The 14,881-nt window shown below is 41.9% G+C and overlaps 2 pseudogenes; one reads left to right on the plus strand and one right to left on the minus strand.

Annotated features, from left to right (window-relative positions):
- The first annotated feature begins 431 nt into the window (after positions 1–431).
- Positions 432–976, plus strand: LOC140846002 (olfactory receptor 5V1-like; annotated as a pseudogene).
- A 1,770-nt stretch (positions 977–2,746) lies between these two features.
- LOC140846003 (PRKC apoptosis WT1 regulator protein-like) lies at positions 2,747–3,750 on the minus strand (annotated as a pseudogene).
- Positions 3,751–14,881: the final 11,131 nt, after the last annotated feature.

Consider the following 14,881-nt stretch of genomic DNA (forward strand, 5'->3'; position numbering starts at 1 on the left):
CTAATCAATAGTCCCCTTGGTTTTTTTCTGTAACCCATTTTTTGCCTTCCTTCCCTCCAGAGAGACCCCCGTGGAGAGAGGGGTGGATGGCTACAATCCCACTCCCGTGACTCACTTTATCCTCACGGGGCTCTCTGACCTCCCAGAGGTGCACTATCCTCTCTTTGTGGTCTTTGCCATCACCTACCAGGTCACCTTGGTGGGAAACGGGGCCATTCTCTTGGCCCTCTGGATGGAGAAGAAGCTGCACACACCATGTATTACTTTCTGGCTAGTCTGTCCCTCTTAGACATGTTCTGCCCATCAGCTACTATCCCCAAGATGCTGGACAACCTCCTGACTGGGAATCACAGATTTCCTTCCTGGGCTGTGCTTTGCAGCTTTATTTCCTGGTGGCCCTGGCGGGGGCTGAGATCTTCCTTCTCACTGCCATGGCTTATGACCGGTACGTGGCCATCTGCTTCCCCCTCCATTACACCCTCATCATGACAAAGGTTCTCTGTGCCCAGCTGGCAGCAGGGTTTCTCCATTCCCTCCTCCACACAGTGTCCACCTTCTGCCTGTCTTTCTGCAAGTCCAATCGGGTTAACCAGTACTACTGTGACGACCCCCCACTGGTGGCCCTCTCCTGCTCATCCACCTGCATGGCAGAAATGCTTGTTTTAGTGGCAGGAGGTGTCTCGGGAATTGGTGCCTTCATCTCTTACATTTCCGTCATATCCACCATCCTAAAGATCCAGTCGGTGGAAGGGAAGCACAAAGCCTTCTCCACATGTGTCTCCCGCCTCCTGGTGGTCTGTTTGTTCTATGGCATAGCCATCTTCACCTACATTCATCTTCAAGTCACCACTCCCCATACAGGGACAGACTCATCGCCATGCTCTACGGGGTTATCACCCCAATGCTAAACCCCATGACCTACAGCTTGAGGAACACAGAGGTGAAAGGGGCACTCGGCAAGGTCTTATGTCACTGAGCATGTTTACACTGAGTGTAAAACAGAAAAGGTCCGTACTCATTTTAGAACACATTTATAAGGAGAATTCATAGACAATAATTTTATTTGACACATAGAATACACTTATGCACACTGAAATTTATAAACATGCAAACATACACATGATTTTAGTTTATCTGAAAGCCTACATATCTATATATGCATATGTTGTATCTCAATCCAAGGGGAACTTAAAGTATATAACCCCAAAATAAACCTTTTCATGAGTAGCAGAGAATACTAGTTACAGTAATATAAGGATAAACAGAGCCTACCTTTTAAGGTAATTAGAATTTATGTTCATAGCCATATCCATATCCATAGCTAAACCTATACTATCTATATCTGCATTTACATCTATATCTAAATATCTCTTTGTTTTTCTTCTTTTCCTCATGTGATTGAATGCCTGTGCTCTCTCCGTAAAATTATGATTTTGCTCATCCTGTCTTTTTTTTTTGCTTCTACTTACTATGTATTTATCTGCTTTTCTTCCTCTTTCTGTGACCCTGTACATTCTTAGACCTACCTGTCTCTCCAAAGAGAGGACTTATTTTATCTCTGATTTGGTTATCTAATTTAGTTCAGTAAAGTACTCTCATCTTACTATCAACATGATCAAAACTGAAAGCACCATTTTCTAACACAGACACACACACACATACACAAACCACAAACACTCATCAGTTGCTGTGTATTTTTAGTATCAGTATTCTCCAGCTACAGGGACTAAAATCCATGAAACTAGTCTCTCATTTAGATATAGTAACTATTATGGAGAAATGGACACACATAATTTATAATTGTATCATTTTCCCCACTATTACTGAGATAGAGTTGACATATAATGTTGTATAAGTTTTGGTGTGCAAAATGATAGTTTGATATATTTGTTGCAAAATATTTGACACCATAAGGTTGGTTAACACATCTACCACCTCTATTTTATGACACTATCCTTCCTTTCTCCATTGTCTTTCTTGGCTGCCTTATCAGATATTAGCTGCCCATATATGTATGTTTACTTCTGGCTTTTAATTCTATTCCACGGGTCTATGTGTCTATTATAAGGTTTTGTTGGCTGGTACCACAGTCTTTTGCATAAAATACCTTCGTAATATAGTTTGAGGTAAAGAAGAGTGATACCTACTCTGTACTTTTTTCAGTAGTATTTGTAACTTTAGGTTTTTTTTTATTCCATATGATAAGAGTTTTGATTTCTATTTATGTGGAAATTGACATTGGAAGTTTGATGGGAATTGTATTGAATCTATAGATAACTTTGGGTAGTGTGTACATTTTAACAATATGAATTCTTCTTATACATGATGGGATATTTACATAAAAGGTTGCTCACAGCAGCACTAAGGCATTTGCAGATAACTCCCCACAAGTATTTGAATTTATGTAAACAAAGACTATGTATATTCCTTATGGAAGAAAATACATTACCTCAGATAAAATATATTCATACGATTGTGAAAACCAAATATTATCTGAATACCACACACAACCAAAAGACGGATAATCTATTATTTTAATAACTGAAAGATGTTATTTATTTGTGAAATAGGGTGATGAGTTTTCTAAACTAATAATGAAACAGAAATATTTTGAAAATAAACATCCACTATTTTCTAGAAATAAATATACTTACTTAATGTATGGCAGCATAGGAATTTTGTCCTACCACTAAAAATAACATTCAATCAGTTTTAAAAATTTTTTCCACATTGAGCCTTGAATCTTCTACCTTGTTAGCTGCTGCCCAACAAGTTTCAAAAGAATTTTATTCTCCTGCTTCAGTTGTTCATTTTCATCTTCGATGCCATCTAGGTCTCTATTTAACAAATCAATTTCTTCTCTGAGTTTTCCGATCATTTCCTCTTCATCTTGCATTAGTCCCACAAGTCTTCAATTTTCTTGCCTTTCTCTTACTACTTCCTTTTCACGATCTTCAATGTTCTTGCCCAATGTGCTACTTGAGATCAAACCACCTGAGGCGCTTGCACCCCGGCTGTATCTGCTGCACCCACTTCTCTCTGTTCGGGGAGACCTACGGGTCTTCCCCAGAGGCCGTGGCTGCGCTTTTGCACCTGCCTGAAACCGCAGCAGACGCTCCTGTAACGGACCGGAGCTGCCCGGGTCTGACACGCTCCCGGCTTCCTTCCTCAGCGCGACCTGCTGTGGAATCACCGCCCCCTTCTCCGTTCTCTCCGCCCTGCTCCGGCCCCGTCTTGTTCACTCTCGCATCGACCGCGGGGACGCCCACCGCGCCGGTGATGCACCGCCCCTCCCGCAGCTCCCGCGCCCCGCCCCTCCCGGCGCCGCGCCCCGCCCCTCCCGCCTTCCTGGCGGCCCTCCCGCCGCCCGGCGCCGGCGGGCCCGTACGCGCGCCTGGGGCGGCCGGGGGCGGGCTGCTCAGCGCCGCGGGGCCGGTAGCGCGGTTCTCGCTCCCCCTCGAGCAGGGGCGGCAGGCGCGGCGGCGCCGCCCGGGACGTCGTCGTGGAGCCCGCTGGCCGCGGCGGCGGCGGCGGTGCGGACGGCCCCGCGGGGGATTCCCGGTCCCTCGCTCTCCCTCCGTCCCTTTTTGGCCCTTTGCCCTTTGCAGTGCGGTCCTCTCCTCCTCACTGGAGGTAGACGACGGCTTCTGCGGTCTTCAGGTCATTTCTCAGTTTAGTTGTATCTTCCGCAGTTGCCTCCTTGGAGTGTGCATGCAGGGGTGTTTCTGCCGTACTTTTCAACTCCACCATCTTTCCGCACACCCTCTACAGGCATAAGCTTTAGCCCAGTAAGTGCCGGGATGCCAACCAGATTTATGAATAAATCCCCATGGGAGATTCTCAGATGAATTTAATGTTACCAAGATAATTCATGTTGGAAAATAACATACCTATCATATGTGGTTTTTTTTTTTTTTTTTTTTTTTTTTTTGAGAGGGCATCTCTCATATTTATTGATCAAATGGTTGTTAACAACAATAAAATTCAGTATAGGGGGGTCAATGCTCAATGTACAATCATTAATCCATCTCAAGCCTAATTCTCGTCAGTCTCCAATCTTCTGAAGCATAACGAACAAGTTCTTACATGGTGAACGAATTCTTACAGAGTGAATAAATTCTTACATGGTGAACAGTACAAGGGCAGTCATCACAGAAACTTTCGGTTTTGATCATGCAATATGACCTATAAACCATCAGGTCAAATATGAATATTCATTTGATTTTTGTACTTGATTTATATGTTGATCCCACATTTCTCCTATTATTATTATTATTTTTATTTTTAATAAAATGCTGAAGTGGTAGGTAGATGCAAGATAAAGGTAGAAAACATAGTTTAGTGCTGTAAGAAGGCAAATGTAGATGATCAGATGATCAGGTGTGTGCCTATGGACTAAGTATTAATCCAGGCTAGACAAGGGCAGCAAAACATCCACGGATGCAGAAGATTTCTCTCAAAACAGGGGGGGTGAGGTTCTGAGCCTCACCTCTGTTGATCCCCAAATTCTCACCTGATGGCCCCCCTGCGACTGTGCCTGTCTTAGGTTGTTCCTCCCTTGAGGAATCTTACCCGTCTCTGGCTAACCAGTCATCTTCCGGGGCCATACAGGGAAATGTAAAGTTGGTAAGTGAGAGAGAAGCCATATTGTTTGCAAAGGTTAGCTTTTTACTTCTTTGCAGATTTATGCCCTGTGGCTTCTATGCCCAGCACTTGTCTCGAGGTATCTTTACCACCTGGAGGAATTATGATACTCGGTAAATTCGATATGAGGCACGAATTCTATTTAAAGTTTGTAATTAGGAAGGAAGAAGAAAAGCTATAGATGTAGCATATGAAGGAAACTTGGGAGGATTGATTATTTCTTTGACATATCTTCTTGTATAGTACCTTAAGTATGTATAGGTTTTAAACTACTAACTAATTTGCACACACATATTGACATAATAGGAATACGGTGACATAAACAAAGCAAATCTATAATTACCAGCCATCTCCAGTGAAGCCAAGAAAACCATTTAGGCACCCTAGGCATTTGTGAAAATTTATCTATGATATGATGGATATTTTCCAACTGTACTTGAACCATCAGACAAATTAAAGCAGCCCATTTCTGGGATCTGTTCACTTCCCATATGTTCTTTTAACCATAGATAGTCTATAGTCATGAGATTTTGGGGTGCTACAACTTGCACCCCTCCCAACTCCTGGTTGAGTTCCAACAGACAGATCCGGTCAAATTCGTTGTCTCACTGTATGCACATGCCAGCCTAGACATCTCCCTCCTCCTTCTCATGGCAAGTCCAGGAGATGGTGGGCTGGATGCAGCCACAACCGCAGCATCGTCCGGATCCCTGTGGAGGCTTTTTGATGATCATCCCCCGGCACGAGTCCTCCAGAGAGTGCTGATGCCGGAAGCTCCTCCTCATATCGTATCTTAGTTCATTTTCTGGGTATCCAAGCTAGGCCTTGATCTTCTGCGTAGAAACAAACAGACCCTTTGCCCACACTTTGACATGCCCTCTATACCACTGTGCAGAACTCATTGGAGGTCAGCACACAGTAACTGCTTTTTTTTTTTTTTTTTTAATTAAGAGAAAGGAATATTATCAGAAAAGAGTACCTCCATAGCTGATCATCTGACACCCTTTAAGTGATCAACATTAAGGATATTTAAAGCATGCGTTGATCTTTGATTTACCAATAGTTTTATCCTGTTAAGGAGTAATCCCCCTTTTCTTTCTTTCTTTTTTTTTTTTTTAAATTTTTAATCTACACTTACCTGAAGAATACTATGTTTACTATGCTCTCCCCTATATCAGGTCCCCCCTAACAACCACATTACGGTTACTGTCCATCAGCTTAGCAAAATGTTGTAGAGTCACTACTTGTCCTCTCTGTGTTGTGCAGCCCACCCTCCCCTTTCTCCCTCCCCCCCATGCATGCTAATCTTAATACCCCCCTTCTTCTTCCCCCCCCTTATCCCTCCCTGCCCACCCATCCTCCCCAGTTCCTTTCCCTTTGGTACCTGTTTGTCCATTTTTGGGTTCTGTAATTCTGCTGCTGTTTTGTTCCTTCAGTTTTTCCTTTGTTCCTATACTCCTCAGATGAGTGAAATCATTTGGTATTTCTCTTTCTCCGCTTGGCTTATTTCACTGAGCATAATACTCTCCAGCTCCATCCATGTTGCTGCAAATGGTTGGATTTTTCCACTTCTTATGGCTGAGTAGTATTCCATTGTGTATATGTACCACATCTTCTTCATCCATTCATCTACAGATGGACATTTAGGTTGCTTCCAATTCTTGGCTATTGTAAATAGTGCTGCGATAAACATAGGAGTGCATCTGTCTTTCTCAAACTTGATTGCTGCGTTCTTAGGGTAAATTCCTAGGAGTGGAATTCCTGGGTCAAATGGTAGGTCTGTTTTGAGCATTTTGATGCACCTCCATACTGCTTTCCACAATGGTTGAACTAATTTACATTCCCACCAGCAGTGTAGGAGGGTTCCCCTTTCTCCACAGCCTCGCCAACATTTGTTGTTGTTTGTCTTTTGGATGGCAGCTATCCTTACTGGTGTGAGGTGATACCTCATTGTAGTTTTAATTTGCATTTCTCTGATAATTAGCGATGTGGAGCATCTTTTCATGTGTCTCTTGGCCATCTGTATTTCTTTTTTGGAGAACTGTCTGTTCAGTTCCTCTGCCCATTTTTTAATTGGGTTATTTGTTTTTTGTTTGTTGAGGCGTGTGAGCTCTTTATATATTCTGGACGTCAAGCCTTTATCAGATCTGTCATTTTCAAATATATTCTCCCATACTGTAGGGTTCCTTTTTGTTCTATTGATGGTGTCTTTCGCTGTACAGAAGCTTTTCAGCTTAATGTAGTCCCACTTGCTCATTTTTGCTGTTGTTTTCCTTGCCCGGGGAGATATGTTCAAGAAGAGATCACTCATGTTTATGTCTAAGAGGTTTTTGCCTATGTTTTTTTCCAAGAGTTTAATGGTTTCGTGACTTACATTCAGGTCTTTGATCCATTTTGAGTTTACCTTTGTATATGGGGTTAGACAATGGTCCAGTTTCATTCTCCTACATGTAGCTGTCCAGTTTTGCCAGCACCATCTGTTGAAGAGACTGTCATTTTGCCATTGTATGTCCATGGCTCCTTTATCAAATATTAATTGACCATATATGTTTGGGTTAATTTCTGGGGTCTCTAATCTGTTCCACTGGTCTGTGGCTCTGTTCTTGTGCCAGTACCAAATTGTCTTGATTACTATGGCTTTGTAGTAGAGCTTGAAGTTGGGGAGTGAGATCCCCCCTACTTTATTCTTCTTTTTCAGGATTGCTTTGGCTATTCGGGGTCTTTGGTGTTTCCATATGAATTTTTGAATTATTTGTTCCAATTCATTGAAGAATGTTGCTGGTAATTTGAGAGGGATTGCATCAAATTTGTATATTGCTTTTGGCAGGATGGCCATTTTGACGATATTAATTCTTCCTAGCCATGAGCATGGGATGAGTTTCCATTTATTAGTGTCCCCTTTAATTTCTCTTAAGAGTGACTTGTAGTTTTCAGAGTATAAGTCTTTCACTTCCTTGGTTAGGTTTATTCCTAGGTATTTTATTCTTTTTGATGCAATGGTGAATGGAATTGTTTTCCTGATTTCTCTTTCTATTGATTCGTTGTTAGTGTATAGGAAAGCTACAGATTTCTGTGTGTTGATTTTGTATCCTGCAACTTTGCTGTATTCCGATATCAGTTCTAGTAGTTTTGGAGTGGAGTCTTTAGGGTTTTTTATGTACAGTATCATATCTTCTGCAAATAGTGACAGTTTAACTTCTTCTTTACCAATCTGGATTCCTTGTATTTCTTTGTTTTGTCGATTGCCGTGGCTAGGACATCCAGTACTATGTTAAATAACAGTGGGGAGAGTGGGCATCCCTGTCTGGTTCCTGGTCTCAGTGGAAATGCTTTCAGCTTCTCGCTGTTCAGTATAATGCTGGCTGTGGGTTTATCATATATGGCCTTTATTATGTTGAGGTACTTGCCCTCTATTCCCATTTTGCTGAGAGTTTTTATCATGAATGGATGTTGAATTTTGTCAAATGCTTTTTCAGCATCTATGGAGATGATCATGTGGTTTTTGTCTTTCTTTTTGTTGATGTGGTGGATGATGTTGATGGATTTTCGAATGTTGTACCATCCTTGCATCCCTGGGATGAACCCCACTTGGTCATGGTGTATGATCCTTTTGATATACTGTTGAATTCTGTTTGCTAATATTTTATTGAGTATTTTTGCATCTACGTTCATCAGGGATATTGGTCTGTAATTTTCTTTTTTGGTGGGGTCTTTGCCTGGTTTTGGTATTAGGGTGATGTTGGCTTCATAGAATGAGTTTGGGAGTATTCCCTCTTCTTCTATTTTGTGGAACACTTTAAGGAGAATGGGTATTATGTCTTCTCTGTGTGTCTGATAAAATTCCGAGGTAAATCCGTTCGGCCCCGGGGTTTTGTTCTTGGGTAGTTTTTTGATTACTGTTTCAATTTCTTTGCTTGTAATTGGTTTGTTTAACTTTTGTGTTTCTTCCTTGGTCAGTCTTGGGAGGTTGTATTTTTCTAGGAAGTTGTCCATTTCTTCTAGGTTTTCCAGCTTGTTGGCATATAGGTTTTCATAGTAGTCTTTAATAATTCTTTGTATTTCTGTGGAGTCTGTCGTGATTTTTCCATTCTCATTTCTGATTATGTTGATTTGTGTTGACTCTCTTTTTCTCTTAATAAGTTGGGCTAGAGGCTTATCTATTTTGTTTATTTTCTCAAAGAACCAGCTCTTGGTTTCGTTGATTTTTGCTATTGTTTTATTCTTCTCAATTTTGTTTATTTCTTCTCTGATCTTTATTATGTCCCTCCTTCTGCTGACTTTAGGCCTCATTTGTTCTTCTTTTTCCAGTTTTAATAATTGTGATGTTAGACTATTCATTTGGGATTGTTCTTCCTTCTTCAAGTGTGCCTGGATTGCTATATACTTTCCTCTTAAGACTGCTTTCGCTGCATCCCACAGAAGTTGGGGCTTAGTGTTGTTGTTGTCATTTGTTTCTATATATTCCTTGATCTCTATTTTGATTTGTTCATTGATCCATTGATTATTTAGTAGCATGTTGTTAAGCCTCCATGTGTTTGTGAGCCTTTTTGTTTTCTTTGTAGAATTTATTTCTACTTTCATACCTTTGTGGTCTGAAAAATTGGTTGGTAGAATTTCAATATTGTGGAATTTACAGAGGCTCTTTTTGTGAGCTAGTATGTGGTCTATTCTAGAGAATGTTCCATGTGCACTTGAGAAGAATGTATATCCTGTTGCTTATGGATGTAAAGTTCTATAGATGTCTATTAGGTCCATCTGTTCTAGTGTGTTGTTCAGTGCCTGTGTGTCTTTACTTATTTTCTGCCCGGTGGATCTATCCTTTGGGGTGAGTGGTGTGTTGAAGTCTCCTACAATGAATGCATTGCAGTCTATTTCCCTCTTTAGTTCTGTTAGTATTTGCTTCACATATGCTGGTGCTCCTGTATTGGGTGCATATATATTTAGAATGGTTATATCCTCTTGTTGGACTAAGCCCTTTATCATTATGTAGTGGCCTTCTTTATCTCTTGTTACTTTCTTTGTTTTGAAGTCTATTTTGTCTGATATTAGTACTGCAACCCCTGCTTTCTTCTCACTGTTGTTTGCCTGAAATATGTTTTTCCATCCCTTGACTTTTAGTCTATGCTTATCTTTGGGTTTAAGGTGAGTTTCTTGTAAGCAGCATATAGATGGGTCTTGCTTTTTTATCCATTCTATTACTCTATGTCTTTTGATTGGTGCATTAAGTCCATTTACATTTAGGGTGACTATTGAAAGATATGTACTTATTGCCATTGCAGGCTTTAGATTCGTGGTTACCAAAGGTTCAAGGTTAGCTTCTTTAGTATCTTACTGCCTAACTTAGCTCGCTTATTGAGCTGTTATATACACTGTCTGGAGAGTCTTTTCTTCTCTCCCTTCTTATTCCTCCTCCTCCCTTCTTCATATGTTGTGTGTTTTGTTCTGTGCTCTTTTTAGGGGTGCTCCCATCTAGAGCAGTCCCTGTAGGATGCCCTGTAGAGGTGGTTTGTGGGAAGCAAATTCCCTCAGCTTTTGCTTGTCTGGGAATTGTTTGATCCCACCATCATATTTAAATGATAGTCGTGCTGGATACAGTATCCTTGGTTCAAGGCCCTTCTGTTTCATTGCATTAAGTATATCATGCCATTCTCTTCTGGCCTGTAGGGTTTCTGTTGAGAAGTCTGATGTTAGCCTGATTGGTTTTCCTTTATAGGTGACCTTTTTCTCTCTAGCTGCCTTTAAAACTCTTTCCTTGTCCTTGATCCTTGCCATTTTAATTATTATGTGTCTTGGTGTTGTCCTCCTTGGATCCTTTCTGTTGGGGGTTCTGTATAATTCCATGGTCTGTTCGATTATTTCCTCCCCCAGTTTGGGGAAGTTTTCAGCAATTATTTCTTCAAAGACCCTTTCTATCCCTTTTCCTCTTTCTTCCTCTTCTGGTATCCCTATAATACGAATGTTTTTCCTTTTGTATTGGTCACATATTTCTCTTAGTGTTGTTTCATTCCTGGAGATCCTTTTATCTCTCTCTATGTCAGCTTCTATACGTTCCTGTTCTCTGGCTTCTATTCCTTCAATGGCCTCTTGCATCTTATCCATTCTGCTTATAAATCCTTCCAGGGATTGTTTCACTTCTGTGATCTCTTTCCTGACATCTGTGATCTCCTTCCGGACTTCATCCCACTGCTCTTGCATTTTTCTCTGCATCTCATCCCACTGCTCTTGCATTTTTCTCTGCATCTCATCCCATTGCTCTTGCATTTTTTTCTGCATCTCTGTCAGCATGTTCATGATTTTTATTTTGAATTCTTTTTCAGGAGGACTAGTTAGGTCTGTCTCCTTCTCAGGTGTTGTCTCTGTGATCTTTGTCTGCCTGTAGTTTTGCCTTTTCATGGTGATAGAGATAGTCTGCAGAGCTGGTACAAGTGACCGCTGGAAGAGCTTCCCTTCTTGTTGGTTTGTAGCCTTTTCCTGGGAGAATAGCGACCTCTAGTGGCTTGTGCTGGGCAGCTGTGCGCAGACAGGGCTTCTGCTTCCTGCCCAGTTGCTTTGGGGTTTATCTCCACTGTTGCTGTGGGCTTGGCCTGGCTGGGGCTGTTCCTCCAAAATGGTGGAGCCCCGTTAGAGGGGGAGCAGCCAGGAGACTATTTATCTCCGTAAGGGGCCTCTGTGCTCCCTGCTGCCCAGGGGGTTAGAGTGCCCAGAGATCCCCAGATTCCCTGCTTCTGGTCTAAGTGACCTGTCCTGCCCCTTTAAGATTTCCAAAAAGCACTCTCCAAACCAAAACAACAACAGCAACAATGAGAGAGGGAACAGAAAGGAAAAAAAAAAGAAAAAACACGCGATTTTTTTTTTTTTTTCCTCAGGTGCCGGTCCCAGGCACCCGCGCACTGGTCCTGCTGCCCTGTCTCCCTAGCACCAGGGTCCCTGTCCTTTCAAGGCTTCCAAAAAGCACCCACCCACCGTTCCCGCAGGGAAGGAACGCTCAATATTCTTTGTCCTCAGGCACTGGTCCCACGCACCCGCTCACCAGTCCTGCCGCCCTGCGTCCCTAGCACCGGGGTCCCTGTCCCTTCAAGGCTTCCAAAAAGCACTTGGCAAAAAGAGAGAAAAAAAAGGGGAAAAACGCGCGATTTCTTCCGTCCTCAGGTGCTGGTCTCAGGCACCCACCCACCGGTCCCACAGGGAAAAATGCGGGATATTCTTTGTCCTCAGGTGCCGGTCCCAGGCACCCGCTCACCAGTCCCGCCGCCCTGCCTCCCTAGCACCGGGGTCCCTGTCCCTTTTAGGCTTCCAAAAAGCACTCGCAGAAAAGAGAAAAAAAAAAGGGGAAAAACGCGCGATTTCCTCTGTCCTCAAGTGCCGGTCTCAGGCACCCGCTCACCGGTCCCGCAGGGAAAAACGGGGGATATTCTTTGTCCTCAGGCGCCGGTCCCAGCCACCCGCTCACCAGTCCCGCCACCGTGCCTCCCTAGCACTGGGGTCCCCGTCCCTTCAAGGCTTCCAAAAAGCGCTTGACATAAAGAGAAAAAAAAAAAGGGGAAAAACGCGCGACCTCCTCCGTCCTCAGGCACCGGTCTCAGGCACCCGCCCCCAGGTCTCGCAGGGAGAAACGCGGGATATTCTTTGTCCTCCGGCGCTGTTCCCAGGCACCTCCTCACCGGTCCCGCCACCCTGCCTCCCCAGCAACGGGGGCCCGTCCCTCTAAGGCTTCCAAAAAGCGCTCGCCAAAAAAAAAAACTGCTCCGGTTTCTCTCCACCCGCCGGGAGCCGGGGGGAGGGGCGCTCGGGTCCCGCCGGGCTGGGGCTTGTATCTTACCCCCTTCACAAGGCGCTGGGTTCTTGCAGGTGTGGATGTGGTCTGGATGTTGTCCTGTGTCCTGTGGTCTCTATTTTAGGAAGATTTTTCTTTGTTATATTTTCATAGCTCTATGTGTTTTTGGGAGGAGATTTCCACTGCTCTACTCACGCCGCCATCTTGGCTCCCGCCTCTCATATGTGGTTTTATAGGAAAATTGGTAAAACTACCAACAGGTTCATTGGTTTGTTAAAAAAATTTTAGACCCTGTTCCTAAATTTCCAGTTTTTTAACTCGTTACATATTTCCCCTCCACCTTTCTTTTCTTGGATTTTGTTTCTTATTCTTTCTTAATCTCCATTTCTCCATCATCTTTCCTTCTTTCTATTCCTTACTACCTCACCTCATCTGTTATTTTCATAAAGAGTAAACTTTAAAAGATAAAATACTTTCAACAGAAGAAATCTATAGATGGCTTTAGGTAGTCTAGGCATTCTAACAATATGAATTCTTCCAGTCTATGAACATTGGATATTTTTACATTTATTGGTGTCTTTTTGCATGTCATTCATTGCAATCTTATAATTTTCAGTGTACTGGTCTTATACCTCCTTGGTTAAATGTATTCTAAGTATATTTTTGAGGCTACTATAAATGGAACCATTTCTCTTATACATAGTTCATTATCAGTGTATAAAGATGCAATTAATTTTTGTATGAAAGCTTATTTCATGTGAGTTTACATATTTCATTTACTGATAAAAATTTTGTCAAAAAGATTTTCTTGTTTCTTATTTATGTCATTTTTGTTTGTGTGGTAAATACAAAAAGATGCATGAATCTCAGTGCATTGCTCAGTGAACGTTTCTATGTGAGGACATTCATGTGACCATCACCAATATCGAGGTATGAAATAATCTCACAGAATTTTTTCCTCCTTCACCTTTAACACCCATTCCCTCACTCAGCTACCCAATGGCGAACACCTATGTGTTCTCTATGTCTCTGAGCCTCTTTCTGTTGTGTTTGCTCATTTCTTTCTTTTTGAGATTCCACATATAGGTGAAGTCTTGTGGTGTTTGTCTTTCTTTGTGTGACTTACTTCAATTAGCATAATATAATCTGGGTCCGTCCATGTGGTCACAAAAGGCCAACTGCACAGTGAGATAAGACCACACCAGTCAGAGCGGCTACCACCACCTACACACAACATAACATGCTGGAGAGGATGTTGAGGAAATGGAATCCTTGTACCCTGCAGATGAGAATGCACATGGGTGAAAACAGTGGGAAGTTTCTCAAAAAACTCAAACTGCATATATGATATGATCCACCATCCACCAATTCCACTTCTGAGAATAGATCTGAGGAGGTAATTCCTAATTTCAAAAGTGATATGCACTCCTATGTTCATTGCAGTGTTACTTATAATAGTACAAAATACTATTGTATTTGTACAAAAATACAAAGCAACCTAAACCTAAATGTCCATCAATAGATGAATGGAGAAAGATGTGTAACATATATACAATAGAAAATTACTCAGTCATAAAAAAGAATGAAACCTTGCCATTTGCAACAACATGGAGCTACTTAGAAGGTATTAATCTAACTTAAAAAAGACAGAAACATAAATTACTATTTGATTTCACTTATATGTGGACTGTTAAAACAAATCAATAAATAAGACAGGAATAGACTCACCTAAAGGACAGAATGTGGCTGCCATGAGGGGGGATGGATTAAATCTTGAAAGGCGGAAAATGAATGAGAATGGGTGAAATCTTGATTTGGGTGAAGGTTACATGAGTGTATACACGGGTCAAAACATGAGTCAATATAAAAATAATTCTAAAACAAAAATTTTTACTATTTTGATATAATGGAAATATAATTCAGAAAGTTAAAAAATAAAAATAAAACTGCCAATTGAAACAAAACAATATTATAATCACATCTTTTTATGATATAAATATATCTGTTCTGCATTCTGTCTCATTCATTAGCCTGCATATCACACAGGCAACACAGCCTAGGATGTCCTCGGCCATCTCACTCAGGATGACCCTACAGAAAAGCACACTAAAATTAAGTGGTTGTAACACCTGCAAGATGGTAGAATAGGGGCCTCCCGCCTCCTTCCTCGTAGAGATGCACTAAATATACAGTGACACAAAGATCTGTTATTTCTGAGATAAACCCAGAATCTAGTTGAGGGACCCTCACACTTTCAGCAAATGAGAAAATACCAGTGTAAAAATGGGTGGGGAAATCTGAGGCATAATCATGTCAAACAGCAAGCACATTATAGTCAGAGGGAACTGTCATCTTCCGACTCTGCCTGAGGACAGCACACTCAGTGTCCCTACTGATGTAGTTACACATGAAAGGAATGGCTTCCAAACCCCATAGCTTTAAGAGCCGAGTATTTAAGCACTC

The sequence above is a fragment of the Manis javanica genome, chromosome 14 (assembly GCF_040802235.1).
Source record: "Manis javanica isolate MJ-LG chromosome 14, MJ_LKY, whole genome shotgun sequence".
Classification (NCBI taxonomy): Eukaryota; Metazoa; Chordata; class Mammalia; order Pholidota; family Manidae; genus Manis; species Manis javanica.